Source organism: Ostrea edulis, chromosome 3, assembly GCF_947568905.1.
Source record: "Ostrea edulis chromosome 3, xbOstEdul1.1, whole genome shotgun sequence".
Taxonomy (NCBI): Eukaryota; Metazoa; Mollusca; class Bivalvia; order Ostreida; family Ostreidae; genus Ostrea; species Ostrea edulis.
In genome coordinates this window covers 66000976-66023176 of record NC_079166.1, presented here as the reverse complement: position 1 = coordinate 66023176, position 22201 = coordinate 66000976, and the positions used below count along the sequence as shown (strand labels likewise).

At 34.9% G+C, this 22201-nt stretch overlaps 1 protein-coding gene and 1 long non-coding RNA gene across 13 annotated transcripts in view; one reads left to right on the top strand and one right to left on the bottom strand.

Moving 5' to 3' along the window:
* LOC125677531 (uncharacterized) overlaps positions 1 to 22201 on the top strand; it is a 71277-nt gene that overhangs the window by 16713 nt on the left and 32363 nt on the right. For 2 of the 12 annotated variants that reach the window (XM_056158604.1, XM_056158594.1), the window contains 2 exons: positions 18122 to 18181; positions 18320 to 18377. The exons of 1 other annotated variant lie outside the window; for it this stretch is intronic. The gene's annotated coding sequence lies outside the window, so the exon portion shown is untranslated. 9 more of the 12 variants (XM_056158605.1, XM_056158600.1, XM_056158595.1 and 6 more) reach the window with 8 other exon arrangements.
* Positions 10259 to 15340, bottom strand: LOC125677532 (uncharacterized). The gene is made up of 3 exons (XR_007371173.2): positions 15169 to 15340; positions 12949 to 13072; positions 10259 to 10931 (listed from the first exon to the last, which is right to left on the bottom strand). It is a non-coding gene; the product is annotated as an uncharacterized LOC125677532 (long non-coding RNA).

Genomic DNA, 22201 nt, shown 5'->3' with positions numbered 1-22201 from the left:
GTATATTGCCGACCTTCACACAGTTCTTTTTAAAAGTCAATAAACATTTGTGAAAATCGTCCGACATGAACTTTCGGTTTGTAGAAAGACCCAAGGATAAAAAAGAAAGTACTTTTCCACAGGATTTTTGGTTAGTATTACTTTCAGAAAAGCTGTGGTTCTTTTTTTTTTTTTTGTACGATGTATTGATGCAATGCAAAAAAAAAAAAAAAAAAAAATGTCACAAGTTCATGTAACCGTACAAGTACAATGTAATTATATATGTGTGTGGATTTTCTCACTCATGGGTAAGTAGTTTGAGTACATGTTGACAGTATTTTCATATAGATATGAGGAATTCCTCATCGCATGTCTCTTACGTCATAGAATTACAAATCAGGAAAAAAACTCTATACTTACTAGTAAATGGCTATAATTGTACATAACTCCGAAAAACAGCCAGGAAAACAGCCACGTCCACTGTAAAGCTACATGTACACCACGATAGGGACATTTCTATATACTGTATTTCTTATTTGAGGTCGTTAACATATATCGGAGGTAGGGGTGTCCACATTTTAATATATATACTGTACTTATATGGTATCGACACGATTTATTCCAAAAATTACACCTTTTGAGGTAAGGTTTATTTGATCAAGAATGTATGCTCATAGTCTATGACTCTAAGACCTAATGAATGTATAAGTGTTTAAAATAAAAGAAATACTATATTGGCACTGCCTTGTTTCATCAAACTCGTGTCATTTTATTTTAGACCTGAAACAATAGTTTCATTTCAGAATCCAACCCCCCAACCCCTGAAATTATCTCCTAAAGGCCTAGAAATGTCGCTGTATAAAAGTTACCTACGGAACTGTAAGTCAATGGGGGAAACAATCCAATTTTCCCTACAGAGCTACTATTCTGCAGCTAGACGTAGATGAAGTTTTTATCACGTCTATATTATCATCATTCATGCAACACAGACCCTTAGTGAAACATTGTAAACACCATGTTTTACACAAGTGGGGCATCTCTCTCTCTCTCTCTCTCTCTCTCTCTCTCTCTGCTTATAGGTGATTTCAAGAGAACGCATAGGGCGTGGATGTGAATTTTGAAATAATTCTGAAAAAAGTGTTAGTGGGCTCTCCCATTTCTCTAGGTCTGGCAAACACCTCTGCTACTAGTTAATTCACAGTCAGAGGTAGCTGCAGAACTGTAGCTCCCTGGAAAAAATATTTTGACATAACACAAGTCAAAATATTTTTTAGAGAGCTACAGGTCTGCAGCTAAGTCAGAGGTGCATGTACATGTCGTCTCGCGGAGTAGGACTGTATTTTACCAGATTGTGATCTTTGCTTTAGTACGGAAGTGGACGGGGGTGACGAATTTCTGTAGGTAGATGGCGATAACCCTAATATTTGTCAACAGTTTTAGTTTTGCAATATGAGTCATTCTCACCAACTTTCACAACGCCACAATAAGCAAACAATAATGCGAGACAAATGTCTGTATGTTTATCTAGGGTTTTTTCTTTATGATATTTTTATAAAATTAGGCATACTTTAATGCAGATAACCGATTTGATTTACATCATTTTATATTGCGTAAGTTATGAAATTATATAATTTTGTTCTGTCAATAACATTGATATTGAACAGTATATGTTTCACTGCATTGACAATATCTCTTCCATTGGCATATACTCACAAACTACTTAGTAGCTGTCTGATTATTTGCTGGCTGCCCTGCTGGGCGCGGCACCTTAACCTCCGACAGACAAAGTTCCCATACGAGTCGCATCTGGTTGGGTTACTACAGTGCGTGTAATGAAATACAAGGATGAAAAGCCTCTCTGCAACAAAGCTATGAAATATAAACTACGAGACAGGGGAATACACAGGAACGTGTATCACACGATAAAGATCAGTATTAAGTTGCGTTTTTGTACGTTGAATTAGAATCCGATGCCTTCCTTTTTGCTGTACGTAAAAATGACACTAACTTACATCAAACTACGTGGTTTGATTTAATAAAAAAAAAAAACAAAAAAAAAAAACAACAACAACAAACACTCGTATTTCCATTGCCCAAATCAAAACTGGAACAATCATGTATACTGACACAATTTTGGTGTCCTTGATAATCAGCTCCCGTAGTTGGTTAGGTTTTATTGGGGGGGGGGGGGGGGGGGGGTTCCCTTGAATCTTTTGTTTCTTGTAGGATTTTGACAAAATTATACAAAAATATTTCCCAAAATTTTGTTGGTTATTTCCTTCCTTATTGGGGCAATATTCTGAATGCAAATGTAAATAAATAAAATCGCATACAGGTACATATAAAATCAAACAATCTGCTCCAAAAAGAAAATTTCCTGTAGAAATTTGTATTAAAATAAACATCACGTGCGATTATTTTTCATCACGTCTACTGAAGTTTGCTGAGATCCTACAGAAAATTAATAGAAAATCCCACACTTCTTTATTTCTCAAAGATGAGTGCCAGGTATATTTAACATGCCAGGTGAATACCAGGTACATGTATCTATTCTGTCAGGTAAATACCAGGTAGATATTCTGCCAGGTAAATACCAGGGATCAATTCTGCCAGGTTAAGACCAGGTAGATATTCTGCCAGGTGAATACCAGGCATCTATCCTGCCAGGTTAAAACCAGGTAGATATTCTGCCAGGTGAATACCAGGCATCTATCCTGCCAGGTTAAGACCAGGTAGATATTCTGCCAGGTGAATACCAGGCATCTATCCTGCCAGGTTAAGACCAGGTAGATATTCTGCCAGGTGAATACCAGGTATCAATTCTGCCAGGTTAAGACCAGGTAGATATTCTGCCAGGTGAATACCAGGCATCTATCCTGCCTGGTGAATACCAGGTAGATATCTAGGCATGTCTATTTTAGGAATTCAGGAACTTACCACTTTTGAGCGCTACCATATTAAACGAGATAAACTTAAATACCTTATCAAATCTTATCATGCCACTTGTTTATTATGAGTGACGTTTTCATATTTCTTATATCAAAAATGAGATTAGTGGCTGACAACAGATGAATTAATTATCAAGTTGTGGAACTTATCATTTTGTAAATTTAGTATTCATTGTCATCTGATAATTCAAACTTTACAGCATAACCAAATTTGGGGACAAATCCTGGCGGGGGATTCCTGACCTCTAGATACGGTGGATCGTAGGACTTTGTTGAAAATTTCCTATATTTTCCGACATCTGCTAATAACCTCTAAAGTACTTTTAAATAAATTCCATGATACATTCTTCTAAATTTACCATTTATATAAATATGTGGAAACGAAGCCCTTAAACTGGAGAGGGAGAACAACGTACGAAGGTTGAAAAACCGAGTTAAAAATAAGTGAATTTCCTCTTATGATTTAACTAGTATTACAGCTCTTGATAGAAAACGGATGACACCAGTGTGTTATTCCCAATGTAAATTATATTTATAAGATAGAAATTCTCAATTAATTATGTCAGTCACACAATTTTTTGAGATTAATCTAATTTACAGAAACTATGTAGGGGAAAAGGACGTGTCAACCCTTGTTTTGTAATTGTGAAAATAACAAACCGCATTGTATACATCCAATCACCCGATCAGCGTTAGGTTAGTACATTTTACAATCACATCTATGATTTCATTTTTTATGTATATCACAGGTAAATCACAAATCACCTTGTACAGACTGCATTGATTATAAATCGTCGAACATGGTAAATTTGACCTTGACCTATATAAGAATGGCATTGTCTTCTGTCATAGTTCGCTCTTGGTCCCATCTTTTAGTTCCTAAACTATCAATCTTGTATAGTTCAAAAGTTGTGAACGAAGAGAAAATTCTGGACAGATAAAGAAACGATGAAATTGACAGATAAAAACACAGGTATTTGTAGAAATGATTCCGGATCCCCCCCCCCCTTCTTGCATCTTTCGGGTGCATTTTTTAACGTTAAATTCCTTGGGTCTTTCGGGTGTATTTTTTAACGTTAAATTCCTTGGGTCTTTCGGGTGTATTTTTTAACGTTAAATTCCTTGGGTCTTTCGGGTGTATTTTTTAACGTTAAATTCCTTGGGTCTTTCAGGTGTATTTTTTAACGTTAAATTCCTTGGGTCTTTCGGGTGCATTTTTTAACGTTAAATTCCTTGGGTCTTTCGGGTGTATTTTTTATAGAACATATAACCACACAGTGTTTTTATTTCAATGGAATACACAAATTTTCGCTAAAAATAGTTTTTAAAAATGCCATATCACTGATCATAATAGATGAACTATCATTCATTTTAAAAAATGATAATAATAATTTCTTGTATATTCCCACATAAAACTTTGATCCCCTATTGTGGCTCCCATCTTACACACGGGGCTCCTGAATTGAACAAACTTGGATTTGAACTACATGTACCTAAAGATGTCTCCACGTCAATATAACTAATCATATAAGGGCATTCTATTTTGAGGGTGAATATTTTTAACGACCTTTCTACTTATGTAAAACCTTTATGGATTATCATGTAACCCCCCCCCCCCCCCCCCCCCCCGCACCACTACCACTACTAATACGTAACAGAGACAATAAATTACCTTTAAATTATCTTGAATGCATTTTTACAAATCATAAAAGGAAAAATATAAGTGTGTCGATTTCAGATCAGAAAGGTGATGGTTTGGTGACGGTTTTAGTTGGGTGTTGTATGATCCATGCCCCAAGTGCCGGTAAAACAAAGTACAAATGAAAATTGAATAGATCTTGTCCTTGGAATTATTTGCTTAGGATGGGGGGGTGTGTCAAAATATCTGTGTATTTACTGGTACAGACCCTGAGGCGTGCTACTACACCTCCAAAGCGTTTCGTTTCGTACAAACCATTATTACATGTAATCTGTGAACAACTCTAGATGGCTAAATCACCTCATGAAGTATGCTGGCGTAAACGATCGCCCTTGTTTATTTTCAAAATTGAACTTTATTTCGTACAAATAATTAAAACCGTCCCAAAAAATGGTTGTGTCAATTGACCAACAAAAAAAAAGAAAAGAAAAATATTTGTAGGGGGAGGGGGTCTTATGTGCATTCACTTTTTGAAGACAGTATTTTGCAGTGAGCAGGACGTTTCTGTTGTTTTACATAGATTAATACTTTATACATGAATCTATATAACAATACGTCAGACCATATATCTACCTTTCTTCACTTGCTTTTTATATATATTATAAGGTGGTACCTTTAACTTCAACTTTTCTTGTATCATATATCTCCATCTATTTAACTGTCTCTCCATGTGTTTACCCCCTCCCCCTCCCCTCCCTCCCCTCTCCTTTCAAATGCACTCTATATACTCTACTTTGACAAAGTTAATGTTGAAAAACAGTTTTGCTTCGTCGTCCGCGTAGAATCGTATACCTGTCCTTTTCATTATATGCACATATTTCCATTGTTTTGGACTATCGACATTTTAACAACGTAAAAGGTGGGTTTTTTTTTTTTTTACCGAGACAGCTGCCTCGGTTGCCTCAATGGAAGCTACACCACTGCCATTGCTGACCTGTAGTGAACAAAGCGCGTATGATCTTGATGAATAGGCCTATAGTGAATATACACATGTCTATTTCAACGGCAGAATGGAAATTCCGACAGAAATGAAAGTCAGAAAGTAGAATATAAATACATGTACTTCACGTCTGCACGTGTTAGCGCTTCATGAAAAGTAGAATAGAAATACATGTACTTCACGTCTGCACGTGTTAGCGCTTCATGAAAAGTACACTGAAATGAAGCTGCGCAATATGCTCACACCCTCACTCAAATTCAAAAATATTTCACTCGTGACTCCAAACAAATGTTGTATTTTCTAGGTGTTTCGCGATATTTTTGTAAAATGCATAAGAGAGAATGTTTAGCCTACATCGTATATTTTTAAAAAAAAAAGTAATTTGTGTTAACATACTGATAATCATTTTATCAGCCAAGTAAGGACTATACAGAATATGATGCATCAGAATTCCCAGCATCTATAAATAGAATAACGAATTGATCAAATTACACGCAGTATTAGGATCAGTGTATTCTTTTATCATGTCATTTTCCTATATATTTACCACGAGTTAGAAACGCCAGTGACTGTACATATTAGTGAAATGTTGCATTATTATTTTAATGGACTCATTTCTAACGAATTGCAATAGTGGTATTATATTAATGGGCCGATTTCCAACGAAATGTGATAGCGTCAAGTAGGCCTAACTGGTGTTATTTTATTACCCTGTGAAAATAACAAATTTTGCATACCATCTTAAATTCAACTTTATAAACAGTGTCGTAGATTTGGAATTCATTTCACTCCTGGGATAGGATTTTTTAAAATATGATTTTTATAAAATAATTATACAAGCTCAACAATTTTTTTTATTTATTTAACAAATAAGGACAAATTTACTTGGTTGATGATTAATGAAGACAAACCAGTAATTGTCAAATTGTCAGAAAAAGAAGTGATGCTATAAAACTGCAAAAATCATTATAGTTATTATTCATATATTGGTATAATACTGATACTGTCCATTTACTTGTGTATACACCTGATTAGAAATCCATATATGTATGTACTCGTTTCCCCAACATGCTACATCCATATGTAGTTTGGAGTCCATGTAACCTGTAGCTAATGTTGTAAACTTTCTTTCTTTTTTCAAATTTCCTTCTTTATAAACTGTCTTGCTGTTATGCCCTCTTAGCACAAAATTGGAATAAAACTTATCTTATCTATATATATTATATCATAGCATATGATGGGCACTATAGGTGCTATGATTGTTGACATAGCAAAAATAAAATGCAGCTGGCATGTGTATCGATGCATAGGCATTTTAACATACATTTTTATGGAAAGCCGTAGGGTACCCCCACATTATTATTATTTTTCCCTATATAAAATACCAAAATTATAACCTCTTCCAAAAATAAAAATTTCCCCCTATTTGCCGATATTATTATTATATCGCAGCGATAATAATAATCTGTCCCGAATCTCAGACACCAAATTATAATTTCATCCCCAAAAGAAAAATATTCTTTATTTATAATTATAAATACTGCCGCAATAATTATAAACTGACCCGATTTAAAGTCACACATTATCTTTATAAATATAATCTTTCCACCACAATAATAATTACTGAACATCGCCAACAAAAATTATCTTTTTTATTTGAACGCTATAGAATATAATCTGTAGTGACAATAATAATTCTGGACCAGCCAAAAAGACAAGATTATTATTGTTGGTGGAAAAGATTTGGACGCTTGAAACAGAAAACGTTTGTCTGAATCGGATTCACAATAATAATATCCGACTTCAGATTGGCAGATATTATATGAAGCGTGAAGGCAGATATTATTTCATGCGTGACTGTGCAAGCGGTTGGTCGAGAGGGAAATCACGTGACGTAGTTTCACTTTGACTTTATTATGGAAATGATTGTTTGTCGAAAAGGTATCCTGGTATGTGTTTCTTTTGGAGGATGATAAATGTGAATAATTCAATGAATAAATCTTTGTTGGAACTGGAGTATAACATTTTATATCTTTGTGACATGATAGATAGAAAGGGAATTTTATCAAACACACTGGTCAGCTGCACAGGCAGTTTTTTTTCGTAACACAGGCCACCCTAGGGCTTAATTACGCAAAATGATATAGGGCTCACGGCGGGTGTGACCGGTCGACAGGGGATGCTTACTCCTTCTAGGCACCTGGTCCCACCTCTGGTATATCCAGGGGTCCGTGTTTGACCAACTTTCTATTTTGTGTTGCTTACAGGAGTTACGAGATTGATCACTGTTCGTTATCTTCACCTTTCATGGATTTCTTTAATCTGTGTTTTATGTTGATTTCTTAATGTACTGAATAGGGTGTCATCACATGAGGTGTCCATTTCTGGTACAGGAACAACCCTATCCGGGGAGTGGGCGTGTCAGTACTAAGTAGCACCTCCACCGCTAAATCCCACATCATTTTGTATACATGACCATTATGGCACGCCAAATTCACAAAAATGAGCTAAGCATAGTTTCACAGTTGATAAACTAGGTTTATCGACTGTAAACTATAGTTTACGAACTGTTATAACTATAGTTAACGATTCGTTAACTATAGTTTTCATCCGTTAAACTATATTTAACGGTTGTAAACTATAGTTTACAAATGCTAATCCAAGTTTATCTGTCTTTAAATAAACGTGAACGATAGATTTTGCTGATAAATACAGATTCACAATTGTTAATCCTAGTTTCACAAATTGTGATACTATATTTATTAGATAAACTATGACTTGTAAACCGTAGTTTACAATCGTGAAACCGTATTTATCAGATAAACTATGTTTTGCAATCGCTAATGATCGTTTTCATTGTTAATTATAGTTCACGCTTGTGAAACATAGATTATCTGTTAACTATGGTTTACAGATGTGAAATATAGATTAACGTCGTTAACTATAGTTTACGGTCCGTAAACTATAGTTTACAGTCGATAAACCTAGTTTATCAACTGTGAAACTATGTTTAGCTCATTTTTGTGAATTTGGCGTGCCATAGACCATCCTTCTGCTTAGATAATTCACAAAGGTGGTACTAAGTACACATACGTCATGTAGCTAATTGTTTCCCAGCTATTCACAAAACCATCTAAGGGTGCATACAATGTATAATTAAGGAGGTACCTTACATCGTCATAATGACTGATTTCCTTTTAAAACATGGATGAAAAAAATCAGTATCAGCAACATTTATCTATTCCTTTTTGGTACTACCTAGCCAAGTAGGTCAGTAGGTTAGCAAACTGACTGCTGAACTGTAGGTTGTGCGTTCGAGTCCCCAGATTTCTACTAAAACTGCATTTTTGACATTAAAATGAAGTAAATTTGAAAATTTTCAATTTCAAAATATTGTTGTACATATCCTTAGGATTACAAGGAGAAAGCTTTAAAAACCCTGGCTTATATTTGCCATGATTGTCATGCAATAAATTTGTGCACGATTCAGTTATTGCTTTTCATTAATCTAATTGATGTGTATATCAATGTGGTGGAGATACTGCTCACATTCAAATTTGGAGCTCAGTATAAATGATATCTAATTATTTTAATCTGTTTTTGTATAAGAATTAATGCATAGAAATGTTCAATTGATGATATCTCTAATTATATAGTTGCTCTCTCTAAAAGAATTATTGCATACATCTGCAGTCAATTAATGTTATATTTAATCCAATTGTAGAGAGCAATACATCAATTACAGTGCACATTAAATGAATTATTGCTCTCTACAATTGAATTGTAGCTTGCACCAATTCAGTTGTTGATATCATCAATTCATTTGAAGAGAGCAACAATTCAATCATAGCGCACATCAATTCAGCAGAATAATTACTGCTATCATCAATTCAATTAATGTATGCAAAAATTCTGAAATGAAAATATGTTAAAATTATTTGAAGAGATCATTGACTTGTTGCATACTTCAAATGAATTGATAGTATCTTCAAAATAATTAAAGATGCCTTAAATTATTTGAGTTTATATTGATTTGGCACTCCATACAGCTGAGCCAAAGACCTCAATAAGCTTGTCTGATCAGAATGTCATTGTTGCAAGTCCTCTTCCAATTTTTCATTTGGCATTTCAATGAAACTTAGTAGAAAGTATCTTTGAGTAAAGAACTTTTAAGTTTGTTCATTTCAGGTTCCATGCCACCCCCAAAAGGGAAATGGACCTTATATCAATTCATGAAATATAATAAAAAGCAAAACATGTTAAAGAATCTGCCATATTCAAGTGGTCCAGTGTTTCTTAACAAAGAATGACTACCAGAAAACCATCCATATAAGAAGGTTAAACATTTTTTTTCCATTGAGACGTACTGGTAGTACATACACAAGAAAGATATTTCATTGAACTGAGAATCAATTCCAAAATACTTTTAAATAATTGTTATAATGAGGGTTTTAGGAGAAATCAACACCAATCATGGTTCAAAGAGTTATATTGTCTTAATCACATTAACCCTAAAATATTTAAACAATGTCACATGGCATAGTGTCTAAAACATATATATACAAGTATGTGGATGCATACTGTAATTTACATTATAGCAACCAACATGACTATTTAAGATCAGAACCTTGCTTTGGCAACCATAGTCTATTAAAGCACAAACACTTTAAGTATCAAAGACAATTCAATAAATACATGTATATAATTTATTACACAATCATACATATCTGACATTAATAATACATATCAGAAGGTGCTAAACATTTTGAATATATAAATGCATAGTAAATAAAAAAAAAATCTGTAAACTTCTCCTGTGGTTAGCAAGTTTAACAGTACAAAGGTATGGCTTGGACAAAATTCATGGATGTTTTTGTAGGGGATGGTGGAGTGGGATGGGAGAGTTCAAAGAACAAATTCTGTTCATGAATAGCCTTTAGCATTCATACCAAATGAAATTCTGTAAAGCTCCACATTTAAAATATTTCAAGGATAAAAAAAACACCCCCAGAAAATGTGAATACATGAAAATGTATCTGATTAGTTAAATACATAAAACTATGGAACAGAAATCAGCTGGCAATAAAAGCAAGTGTACAAAGTCATGGAAACAAATGTATATTCTACAACATCTTATGATGTTAAAGAATCATCAAATGCATCATGCACTCCCTCAGATATATGTAGAGATGATGAGCAGAGGTCCAGTCTCTCAAGGTGTCAGGCAAGGCAGATCATGCTGATGCAAAATAGATGTTGCCACACATGTAAAATCTTCATCAATATCTTGGAAATTGTTTAAATACGAGTCTCTGTAAATGAGGCGCTGTATTTTGTTGAACTGCATAGAAGTATTGTGAAGCACCTAAAATAGAAAAAAAATCTATTATAATTGCACAATGAATCTCTAGACATATTCAACATACCCAGTATATAAATTGAACAAGAGGCCCACAGGCCTAAATTTATCGGTCACCTGAGTACTAGTGAAAAATTATCACTACTCCCAAGGGCTATGGAATCTAGAAATAATTTCCTGTTCTGAAATTTAATCTAAATTTTAACATTCAGCAAAAGTATAAAACAAGATGTGTTCTTACAACTTCAATGCCCTCATAAGTGCATACACTGATGAAAGGCTTCACATAATACAAGAGATGTTTGTAAAACACATATGCCCCCAGGGTGCAAAATTGAAAAGAGTTATACACACACATTATTTAATTGATAGTAGTATCATCAATGCAAAATATTGAGCGGACATTATCTTCCTATGTCAAGAGTGGATTGACCATGTGACCTCAAAATCAATAGGGGTCATCTTCTTCTGAAGATATACCAGTGTACCAAGTTTGATGTCTGTCAAGCAAAGGGTTCTCAAGATATTGAGCGGACAGTCTATTCCTATGTCCAGAGTAGATTGACCTTTGACCTGAAAAACAATATGGGTCCTCTTCTCATAACCAACCCACATATGAAATATCATTATGATCAAGTGAATGGTTCGCAAGATATTGAGCAGACAACATGTGGTCTACCGACCGAGTGACAGGTGCAAAGCAAAATACCCCTCTTCTTTGAAGGGGGGCATAATAGGTATATCAACATTAAAAGATTATACTAATTTGGACCCATCCTAGAGTCAAAACCCTGGGTTGTGAAATTCACCATTTTTTGTACATCTTTTTCTGCTATTCCTTGGTATAAATGCATTTAGATTTTCTACAGTATCAGCAAACTTGCACATAAACACTATATTCTAAGTTTGGCCCCACCCTGGGGTCAGAACCCCTACCCCAGGGACCATGAAATTTACAATTGTGGTAAAGACTTCCTGCTGCACATCTTGATGCATTAATTTTTCCTAAACGTGCGGTTCTAGAGAAGAAGATTTTTGAAAATGGGTCAATTTTGGACAGTTTTTGCCCCACCTCTAAGGTCCTAGGGGTGCAGGAATCCTAAAATTTACAATTCATGTCCCCCTTGTCCAAAAGATGCTTCATACTAAATTTGAAAAGAATTGGACTGGTAGTTATCAAGAAAAAGTTAAAAATGTTCAATTGTTAACACATGACAGCGGACGACAACCAATTTAGTATCAGGGGTCCGTGTTTGCCCAACTTTCTAATTTGTATTACTTATATGAGTTATGAGATTGATCACTGTTCGTTCATCACCTTTCATTGTAATTCCAACCTAAGGGTCATGACATAACCTAACTTCAATTCACATACTGTATACCAACTTCTATTCATGACGATTAGTTGACAATTTAGCAATTTACAACTGGTTCTCTGTGACCAATATTCGCGACCAAGATAATCTTAAACAAATATAAAATACATTAATGATAAAGTTCTCGCAAACTTCACGAAAATTTCTCACATGCGAATAAAAGTTGGTTTACAGTATCATGGGTAAGCCTCAATATCAATATGACAAACTGGAAAAGAACCTTTTTAAAAGATATTCCTTTCTGAATACATAAACCTACTTCATGGGCCACAATTTGACTAAACTTGAATCTACACTATGTCGTCAAGCTTTCATAAACATTTCAACTTGTCTAGCCAGAGGTTCTCAAGATAAAGATTTTTAAATGACCCCACCAATTTTTGCCTTTTCTTGATTATCTCCCCTTTGAAGGATGGGTGACCCTCCATTTAAACATCCCAATTATCCAACTTTGAAGGATTATTTGTGCCAAGTTTAATTGAACTTGGCCAGGTGGTTCTAGAGAAGATAAAATGCAGTTTACAAACAGACAGACAAGAGATGGTCAGAAAAGCTCACTTGATCTACTAATAATAAATATATCATGTCACTGTGTGCGTAAAATCTCACATAGATATATACATGTAGCACTATTTTATTTGTGTTACCTTGATTTGCTCCAGATTTTCCCTAAGTAACTGAATTGCCATTTCCTTCTAAACAGGATTCAATGAAATGCTGCAACGATTCCATTCTCTGTTCCAGGATCCACACAGATCTTTTGAGGACACCCTTAAAAAAATATGACAAAATCTCAAACTTTAAACTTCCATGCATGGAATTTTAACATCAGAGCAGATTCTGTCTCATTTCAATTCTTGTGTAAAGGGACTGTCGAGGGTAATTCCATACATTTTATATCCAGGTCCAAAAGGAAAACAAGTTCTCAGTGTTTAGAAATAATTATATTCTGTTGTAGTTGAACATATATGATATAGATATAAAACATTATCTTATGAAATCCAAGGGCAGTGGTGGGTTTAAGGGGGGGAGGGGGGATCCAAGGGCAGTGGTGGATTTAAGGGGGGGTTGCAGCCCCCCCCCCCCAATAAATTTTCAAATTTAAGGTAAATCGTGGTATTTTGTTTAGAAAAGTACAATAAACGATAAAACTGATACTTATTTCACCTTATTAAAAATAGAAAATAGTACAAATGACTTAAATAGGAGATGTATTTCAAGCCCTATAAAATCTGTAAAAATCCAGGAGCTTCGGGGGCTTTGCCCTCTGGGCCCCCACCAGGGCTTTGCTTTGGACCCCCTGGAGGCCTCAAGGCAGCCCCCAGACCGCCTGCCTAATAAAGTGGCGACATTAATATTTAGTAAATATTGTTAATTGAAACTGAAGCAATTTTTTGCCATTGGTGTAACATGAGGTTAAAGATTATGATACTTTATCAAATTATCAGGAACTGAAGTTCTCTGATTGGTCCAGACTCTCTTTCCAAATGGGTGTAACTCAGAGTGAGTTCACCTCAAATGAAGTTCCAGGAGGTTTATTCGGGTTTCCCTCTTAAGAAACTGTAGATTTGCTTACAATTTTATCAACCAATCAAATTGCACATTTTAACGGATGTGTCGTTGTGAAGATACACAATGGCAGACGCCAAGTATCAAAGAGACAAAACACCTTTATTACTTATTGATGGAATATTTATTGTTATAATACTCTTTTCCACTTTTTAAAAACAGTTTTGATTCAGAAACTGTTTACATATACCCAGTAATTATGGTGGTTTTTTTTTTTTTTTTACACAACACATCTTCTTTTGTGTTTATATTTGCTGGAGGCGGGAACTATATAGTCTATAGTGTCAAAAATGTTGTAAAATTCCTGATTATTCAATAAAATGTTTATTGACTTTTGAATTCAGTCTACTCTGTCTTGGTCAACCAATACCCGACTAGTTCCATATAGTTACGAGTAGACCTCATTAAAAGTCAATAATTGTATAATGTGATCAAGCAACTACGAATAGGAGAGAGCAATATCAGTTACATACAACAAATGAATTCTACAGTATATCTACAATTGAATTTAACTTTCCTAAACATTTATCACCATAGAACATTACAGACCAAAGGGGGGGGGGGGGGGATAGTGGTATTATTTGGTGAACAAAAGTTATTTTCCTTCCATTTAACATGACTGCATTTCAATTCACTTCCAGAGGGGGGGGGGGTTGTTCCATAAACATTTTCATAGTAATGTAACAGTTAAACTTTATGTTAAAAAAATAATAGGAGGGTCCCATCCCCCAATACTATGTGCCTGGGACTGTACAATTTAATTACATTCTAAAATATCATTATTGTGTCTCCATAATATACTATATAGATCTACAGAGACAATTGTACTGAGATGTTTGGCACCCCCCCCCCCCTTTTCTTCGACCCCACCGAAAGCAACTGGATGACTGCGACAGTCTGAATACCCTTGCCTTATTTTATTTTGAGAACAACAGGCTACTACTACTAGCGACTAAGTTGTGTCACTTATACTTCTATCAGTGATATATAGGGTCATAATATACATGTACATGTAGTGATTCATACATATTTATCTATCGGAGCATTTTCAAGCTACAAATAAATGATGGGGGTACAATGGCTTGAACACTCTTTCAAGAGGAAGATGCTGGTGACATCAGTTGTAACAGGGAATTTAGAATGAATTCATTAAAACCCACTGATGATGTCCCTGTACCTGACCCTATGACCCTAGTCTGAGAATATGGCCAATGTTAAGCTTTTTAGAGCTCCTAACAGATGATGAGGTACCTGACCGTTGCACATAATCACACATGTACATGTTATTGTAGCCTTACCTCTATCCATGAGTCAATAAGTTGAATAACGGTTAGGTCTGTCAGACAAAAGTACTGTAATCATACGTGCCGCTTGCGTCACGTGCTAATCTCTCTCAATGGGGTGCTTCTTTTCGTCACGCTTCAAATAATATCTGCCTTCACGCTTCAAATAATATCCGACTTCACGCTTCATATAACATCTGCCAATCTGAAGTCGGAGATTATTATTGTGAATCCGAGTAAGACAAACGTTTTCTGTTTCAAGCGTCCAAATAATAATCTTGTCTTTTTGGCTGGTCCAGAATTATTATTGTCAGTACAGATTATATTTTGTAGCGTTCAAATAAAAGTGGAAATATTATATTTATAAAGATAAAGTGTGACTTTAAATCGGGTCAGTTTTTATTATTATTGCGGCAGTATTTATAATTATAATAATGTCATAAATGAAGAATATTTTTATTTGGGGGATGAAATTATAATTTGGTATCTGAGAATCGGGACAGATTATTATTATCGCTGCGATATAATAATAATATCGGCAAATAGGGGGAAATTTTTATTTTTGGAAGAGATTATAATTTTGGTATTTTATATAGGGAAAAATAATAATAATGTGGGGGTACCCTACGGCTTTCCATACATTTTTGACTATATTTACATTTCTAATGTTGATATATTTACTAATTGTGTTAATAGCTATTTCCTCATGAATGCGAATGCAGCTGTGAACAATGCACGTGTGAATCTTGATAAATATAGTACATCAACTTTAACGGTTGGGAATTCCAAAAGAAATGAAAGTAGAATGTAAATATAAGAAATTTTCATTTTTGAATATACATGAGGGTTAGCTGCAATAATGTAGCCCTATCCAATTTTTTATCCTCTTACTAAAAAAAAAAAAAAAAACCAAAAAAAAAACCAAAAAAAAAAAAAAAACCCAAAAAAAAAAAAAAACCCCCAAAAAAAAAATCGGAGAGGGCTACATTATTGCAGCTACACGAGGGTATGAACAGCAACTCTTCGCACCGGTATATTTTTTTTATGAAGTGCGCACGCGCTTCGTATGCTTCGAATGAAGCGTTGCATTTCATACCGGGCCTCATGTATTTTCAAAATTGAAATATTTCAAGACTTCCCGATTTCGCCTAAATATAGATAAAATCCAGGAATGTTTTGATTGCCAAATATGTTGATCTTTAGAAATGTACTTAATATTTGTAGAAGCTTAGATTTGTAGAAGCTTAGATTTTGAATACATACTAAGTTGAGAACTTTTTAAAATCTCCATGAAATGGAGCCAATAGAATCAAAAAGTAGATTTGTAAGTTTTAAAAAATCTCATTTTTCACAATTGTACGAGCATAGTCCGGTGTCTAATCGGCTCAGAGACATATTTTTTGGAATTACACCTACACAAATACTCTAGCCGAGATGAGATACCTGCATGCACATATTATAATTTTGACCATTGTGTTATCTGTAAGCCCAAATGAACTTCACTGAAATGTTTATATACATTTTACAGGGCTTGAAGCTAAGTTTTTATGTCACCAGTCCAGCCGGACTGATGGTGTATAATTTCAACCAGTCCGCAGAAAAAATTACCAGTCCAACAGAGTTTTCCAGAAATAATCAAACACACTTAAATGTGGGGTTTATATTTACGAATCAGATTCGTCTGATATCCACAGATCGAAGCATGCCAAATGTGTGTATAAAATTTCATAAGTAAATTTTCCAAAATGATGCTTTTAAAATTAATGTCAGTCAGTCTGCCAGACTTTTTAAAAATCGGTCACAGCCCGACGAGCATATGTTAATTTCGACCCTGTTTTACGCATTGGTAAACACAGTATTGAATAAAAACGAATCACTGCATTCAATTGTTCAGCTTGCACCTAATAGTTTTCCTGGTAAAAATCTAACTGTGGATCGGTAGCTCTCTGATAAAATGACTTAATATTTCCTCAGAGCTCTACAGATCTGTAGCTCATAAAACCAAGGACAGAACCAGAAAATTGATGTGACTTAATTGAGACTAAAACTGGTAAAAAAAAAAAAATAAATAAAAAAAATAAATAAACAAAACAAAAAAATGGTACCTTTTCCGCCTCCCCCTTTCCTCTCAAGGGACCCCCCCCCCCCCCCCCCATGGCACAAAATAACACGTTTTGTTTGACATGATTTAAATGTATTTATTGTATATAACATATACAAAAGGATCAGAAGCAAGTTGGTATAATTTACGAGTTCTTTTCCTTATAACCTAATACATGTAACACACAACCGTTATTGGGAAAAAATATACACTGTACAGAGAATATATACAATCATAGTAAGCGTTCTATAGATAAACAATATAATATGATCATCAGCTACAGCTTTCAAAATAGTTCCATGAATTTACAATTTTTGTTTAAAATGTCCATCCAAAAGGGGAGGTGATTGAATGGGGCGGGGGGGGGGGGGTGTTGCATTCCCCTCAAGATAAAAAAAAATTATGACTGGATCGGGAAACGAACCATTCAGAGACCCCAGCGTGCTTAATTTCGAATCGTTCGTCTTCGTTTGAGTGCAGTAGGACTCGTCGATTTCGGCTAATTGTATTCGGCGCGTCCCCCGTTACGAGTTTTCACTCTTCTTGTTTGTCCTTTTTATACAATGACATTTAAGTCGACGGTTTGGGAGCTGCATACGGACATGCATGCTGTCTTAGAATAGTTCCTTTAATACGCTGACTAACGAGAAACGAACACATTTTTTACCAGCTTTTTTATTGTTAAAATTAGTCTGCCCCCACATTGACCTCGATGGAATGTACGTGTAGTTTGGACGTTATGATATGTGAGGGTTTTTTCCACGCACTTGATATATATACTACCACTATCAATTCTACGTGGGATGTGTATTAAGTCTGGAACATTTATTTATAAACTATTAAGGTTTTCCTATATACTATTTTTAGCACATAACAAAGACATGTATAGCAGTGAAAAGCTCGTTAGTTATCATTGAGAAGAAGCAGGTAAGATCGTATGCATGTCTTTTATACATCTCCTTTTTCTTTTCTTATTTTTTTTTTAAAAATTTATTCTACGTGGGATGTGTATTAAGTCTGGAACATTTATTTATAAACTAAGATTTTCCTATATACTATTTTTAGCATATAACAGACATGTATAGTAGTGTAAGGCTCGATAGTTATCATTGAGAAGAGGCAGGTAAGATCGTATGCATGTCTTTTATACATCTCCTTTTTCTTTTCTTATTTTTTTTAAATTTTATTTATTGGGGGTGGTGGTGTTGTCGCTGCTGTTGTTGTTGTCATTGCTTTCATTCCACATATATACAATCAGAATCGTAGGCCTATACACAGGGGCTCGGTTGTCAGATATTGAAGTTTTGTATTATTTGTTCCCGAATAATAAATTGAAGTTTTGCATGATTTGTGTCCGAATAATAAATTATATAAATAAAATCCACCACCAAAATCCGCTTTTTTAGAGGTTTTAAAAAAGGTGTATCATGTGTACATTAAAAAAAGTAAAGGGACGACACTCGCCATCTTGGATTTCTGGGGGGCCCTCGATTCACGGCTTGTTTTTAACAATTTCTAATCTCTGCCTACCGGTTTCTGGCGAGATCTATGTTGGAAAAAGATCCAACGACTTCTCCCTATTGTCTGCTTATGTCTACATGCCGTATTAAAGATCCAGTGACCCGAAACATCCTCGATACCTGCCCTTACTTATCGAAAGCAACGGAAGTTTGCATCGAGTGACACGACGCCTACCGGAGCTCTCCATATAATCACTGGGGTGTTCCGAATGTATAGGATAAATCTAGAGAAGTCTAAGTTGAAATAAGCACTGAATTTAAATTGAATTGAGTAAACGAATGTTTTCCAGGGAAGAACAAAGAATTCAGACAATGTCGTAGCATAGTAAGCTGTAAATAGTAAACTATGTAAGTTTTGGGAGAGATTTTATATACCAATAACTGAATGATTCTCATTAGATTAGCTTACGCACAAAGTACCACAGGGGCACATGATCAAAAGAACACCTGTTTATCCACATATTGCTATATAAATATCAAATTGAAGGACGATATACCATACAAGTATTGTAAGTGTATTGTCGTTAACTCATCAGTGTTCGTTCGATTACACAAACACAAGTTGCAAGCCGATAGAAGGTGTGGGGGAGGGGGTGTCATGCAAACCACCCCCTTCCCCCATTTCAACTTATCTTGACCAATTAAATGTAAATCCACTTTTTTCCACTATCATTAAGGGAAATTGATTAAGAGTAATCTCGCCACCACCCCCACCCCCTTTATGGGCTGTCTTTCCCCTGCTTTAGCCTTTTAAGAAGAGAAATAAAAATCCCCCTCCCCAATTTAGAATCATTCTATGGGTCCGATATGTAAAACTGTACACTGTGTGCATTGTTTGTTTTCAAAGTTTTAAATAATGTTACAATTCAACTTAAATACGACGTGCAAGAACTTTATTCAAAATAACGAAACAAAATTCTATCATATTTTAGGCTTCTCCAAAATATCAGTAAATATGAAAATGGAAACATTCCATTGTCAGCAGCTTGGCCGTCTATCAAAAAATTGTGACCATTTTAAAGCAAAGTCAACACTTTTTATTAAAGAGCTGCTGTTTTTGCGGTGTTGATTTCTCTGGACTTACCGTATGCATTCGGAACACCCCAGTGATTATATGGAGAGCTCCGGTAGGCGTCGTGTCACTCGATGCAAACTTCCGTTGCTTTCGATAAGTAGGGGCAGGTATCGAGGATGTTTCGGGTCACTGGATCTTTAATACGGCATGTAGACATAAGCAGACAATAGGGAGAAGTCGTTGGATCTTTTTCCAACATAGATCTCGCCAGAAACCGGTAGGCAGAGATTAGAAATTGTTAAAAACAAGCCGTGAATCGAGGGCCCCCCAGAAATCCAAGATGGCGAGTGTCGTCCCTTTACTTTTTTTAATGTACACATGATACACCTTTTTTAAAACCTCTAAAAAAGCGGATTTTGGTGGTGGATTTTATTTATATAATTTATTATTCGGACACAAATCATGCAAAACTTCAATTTATTATTCGGGAACAAATAATACAAAACTTCAATATCTGACAACCGAGCCCCTGTGATTTCAACTTGCATGTACGGTATTAGATTCACAAGCTTGTACTAGTATTTAGATTCAAATTAGACTATGTGTAATTATAAAGTAACTAAAACCGAATCATAATATATATGGTATAGACGTACTTGAGCTTTATTGTTCGTTTACGTGACTACTTCGTTTCCCAGTGACCTGTAATTGATTGGATTTGAGGGGTTTTAAACGATTTTTTTTTTAGGTCACCGCATCAGGCCGTGTTTCATTTTGTTGTAAAGGCTAAAAATATGGTTTGTGTGGATCACTAATGAAGAGAAAAGTGGTTATATATAAATGTGAATTATTGAAATTCCACGATGTGCAGCGGCATAAAAATCATGAATATCTCTTTAAACGTTAATGTTGTATTGCTATATATACCAAGTCCAACTTTACGTAAAGATTATTTGATGCTTGTCACGTATCTCGAAAATACCCACACACGTGGCAAATAATCAGTGAATGGAAACTTGTCCACAGAATGCGTTAATGCAATGAACAAATATGTCATAACACTTATACATGTACTATAAAGAAATTTTTGACACCAGGTTTTCACCAACAAAAAGAGAGCATGAATTTGTTCAACAAGCTCCCTGTAGATTTGTACAGGCTGGCTGCAGACACTGCAATTCTTATTTTAGATTATGTATCTACTCTGCGTCATCTTTTTACACTATCCGAACATAAAATGAAATTTTTACAGAGAGCAGTCAGCAATATGATGAAAGACTCGAGCCGTAAATCTGGGATTTGTATTATATATAATTAATTAAATATAGGTTTTTCTCAGTCTAAACTATATTCCCAAACGGTGAAAACTATTATTTACAATTGTTATTTACACAAATACAGTTTATCTCATAAGTACACGCAAACTATTGTACCAATCTGATTAAAACCAGATCCTGAGATCCGCTCACTTAGATCGCTACACTAGGCCTAGTGTAGCGATCTAAGTGAGCGGATCTCAGGATCTGGTTTTAGTGTAGCGATTGATTATTTTACACTACATGTATATATATAGTTAACTGTGTAAAAGCGAGAAAAATTTTATTTTGTTTTTCTGCTTTTTTTTTTTTTTTTTTTAACATTATATGATTTACAATACGCTCCGTTAAGATTGGTCAATTTCTGTTGAGTATAGAATATGACCCCCCCCCCCCCTCCACTCTACTATATTGCTAGCTGCAATAATGTAGCCCTCTGTGATATATATATATTTTTTTAGGGAGAGGTATCCCGAAAACGTCAGAATTAAAAAAAAATTGGATAGGGCTACATTATTGCAGCTACTATATTATGTGAACTACATGCATGGTTTATAAAAACTATCGTTCAAACAGCAGATAAATGTTTTTTTAAATGATGCAGCGTGAGCCTCTTCTCATCGCCAAACATGTATTTGGAATAGAGTGCATTAGCACTAAATGAAATATAGTCCGGTTTGAATTTTGGTCAGGAGAAATGCCTAGAATTACATAGGAAAAGTTTCACACGCCGTTGCATATCAGCTCATAGACTAAACATTCCTAGAGAAGACAGACACTGTACTAGATGTAGCACCAATGCACTTGAGGATTTTTTTTTTACTATCATGAATTTATAATTAGGAGGAAAGAAACGTTTTATATGAATTGGTGATTAAATGCTGCAAGAACTTTTGTAACATGAACAATGATCAAAAGATGATCTGGCTCACGATAAATGAAAAGAGACAAAATATACTACATATCCGTAAAGTAATCTTTAAAATGGGAATATAAAATATTAAAGGTTCGTCTCAAAAGTGTGTGTGTTTATGTGCGTGTTTGTACGGAAGCCGATAGGTGCCGAGTATAGAATTTAACTGGCGGCCGCAGTTAT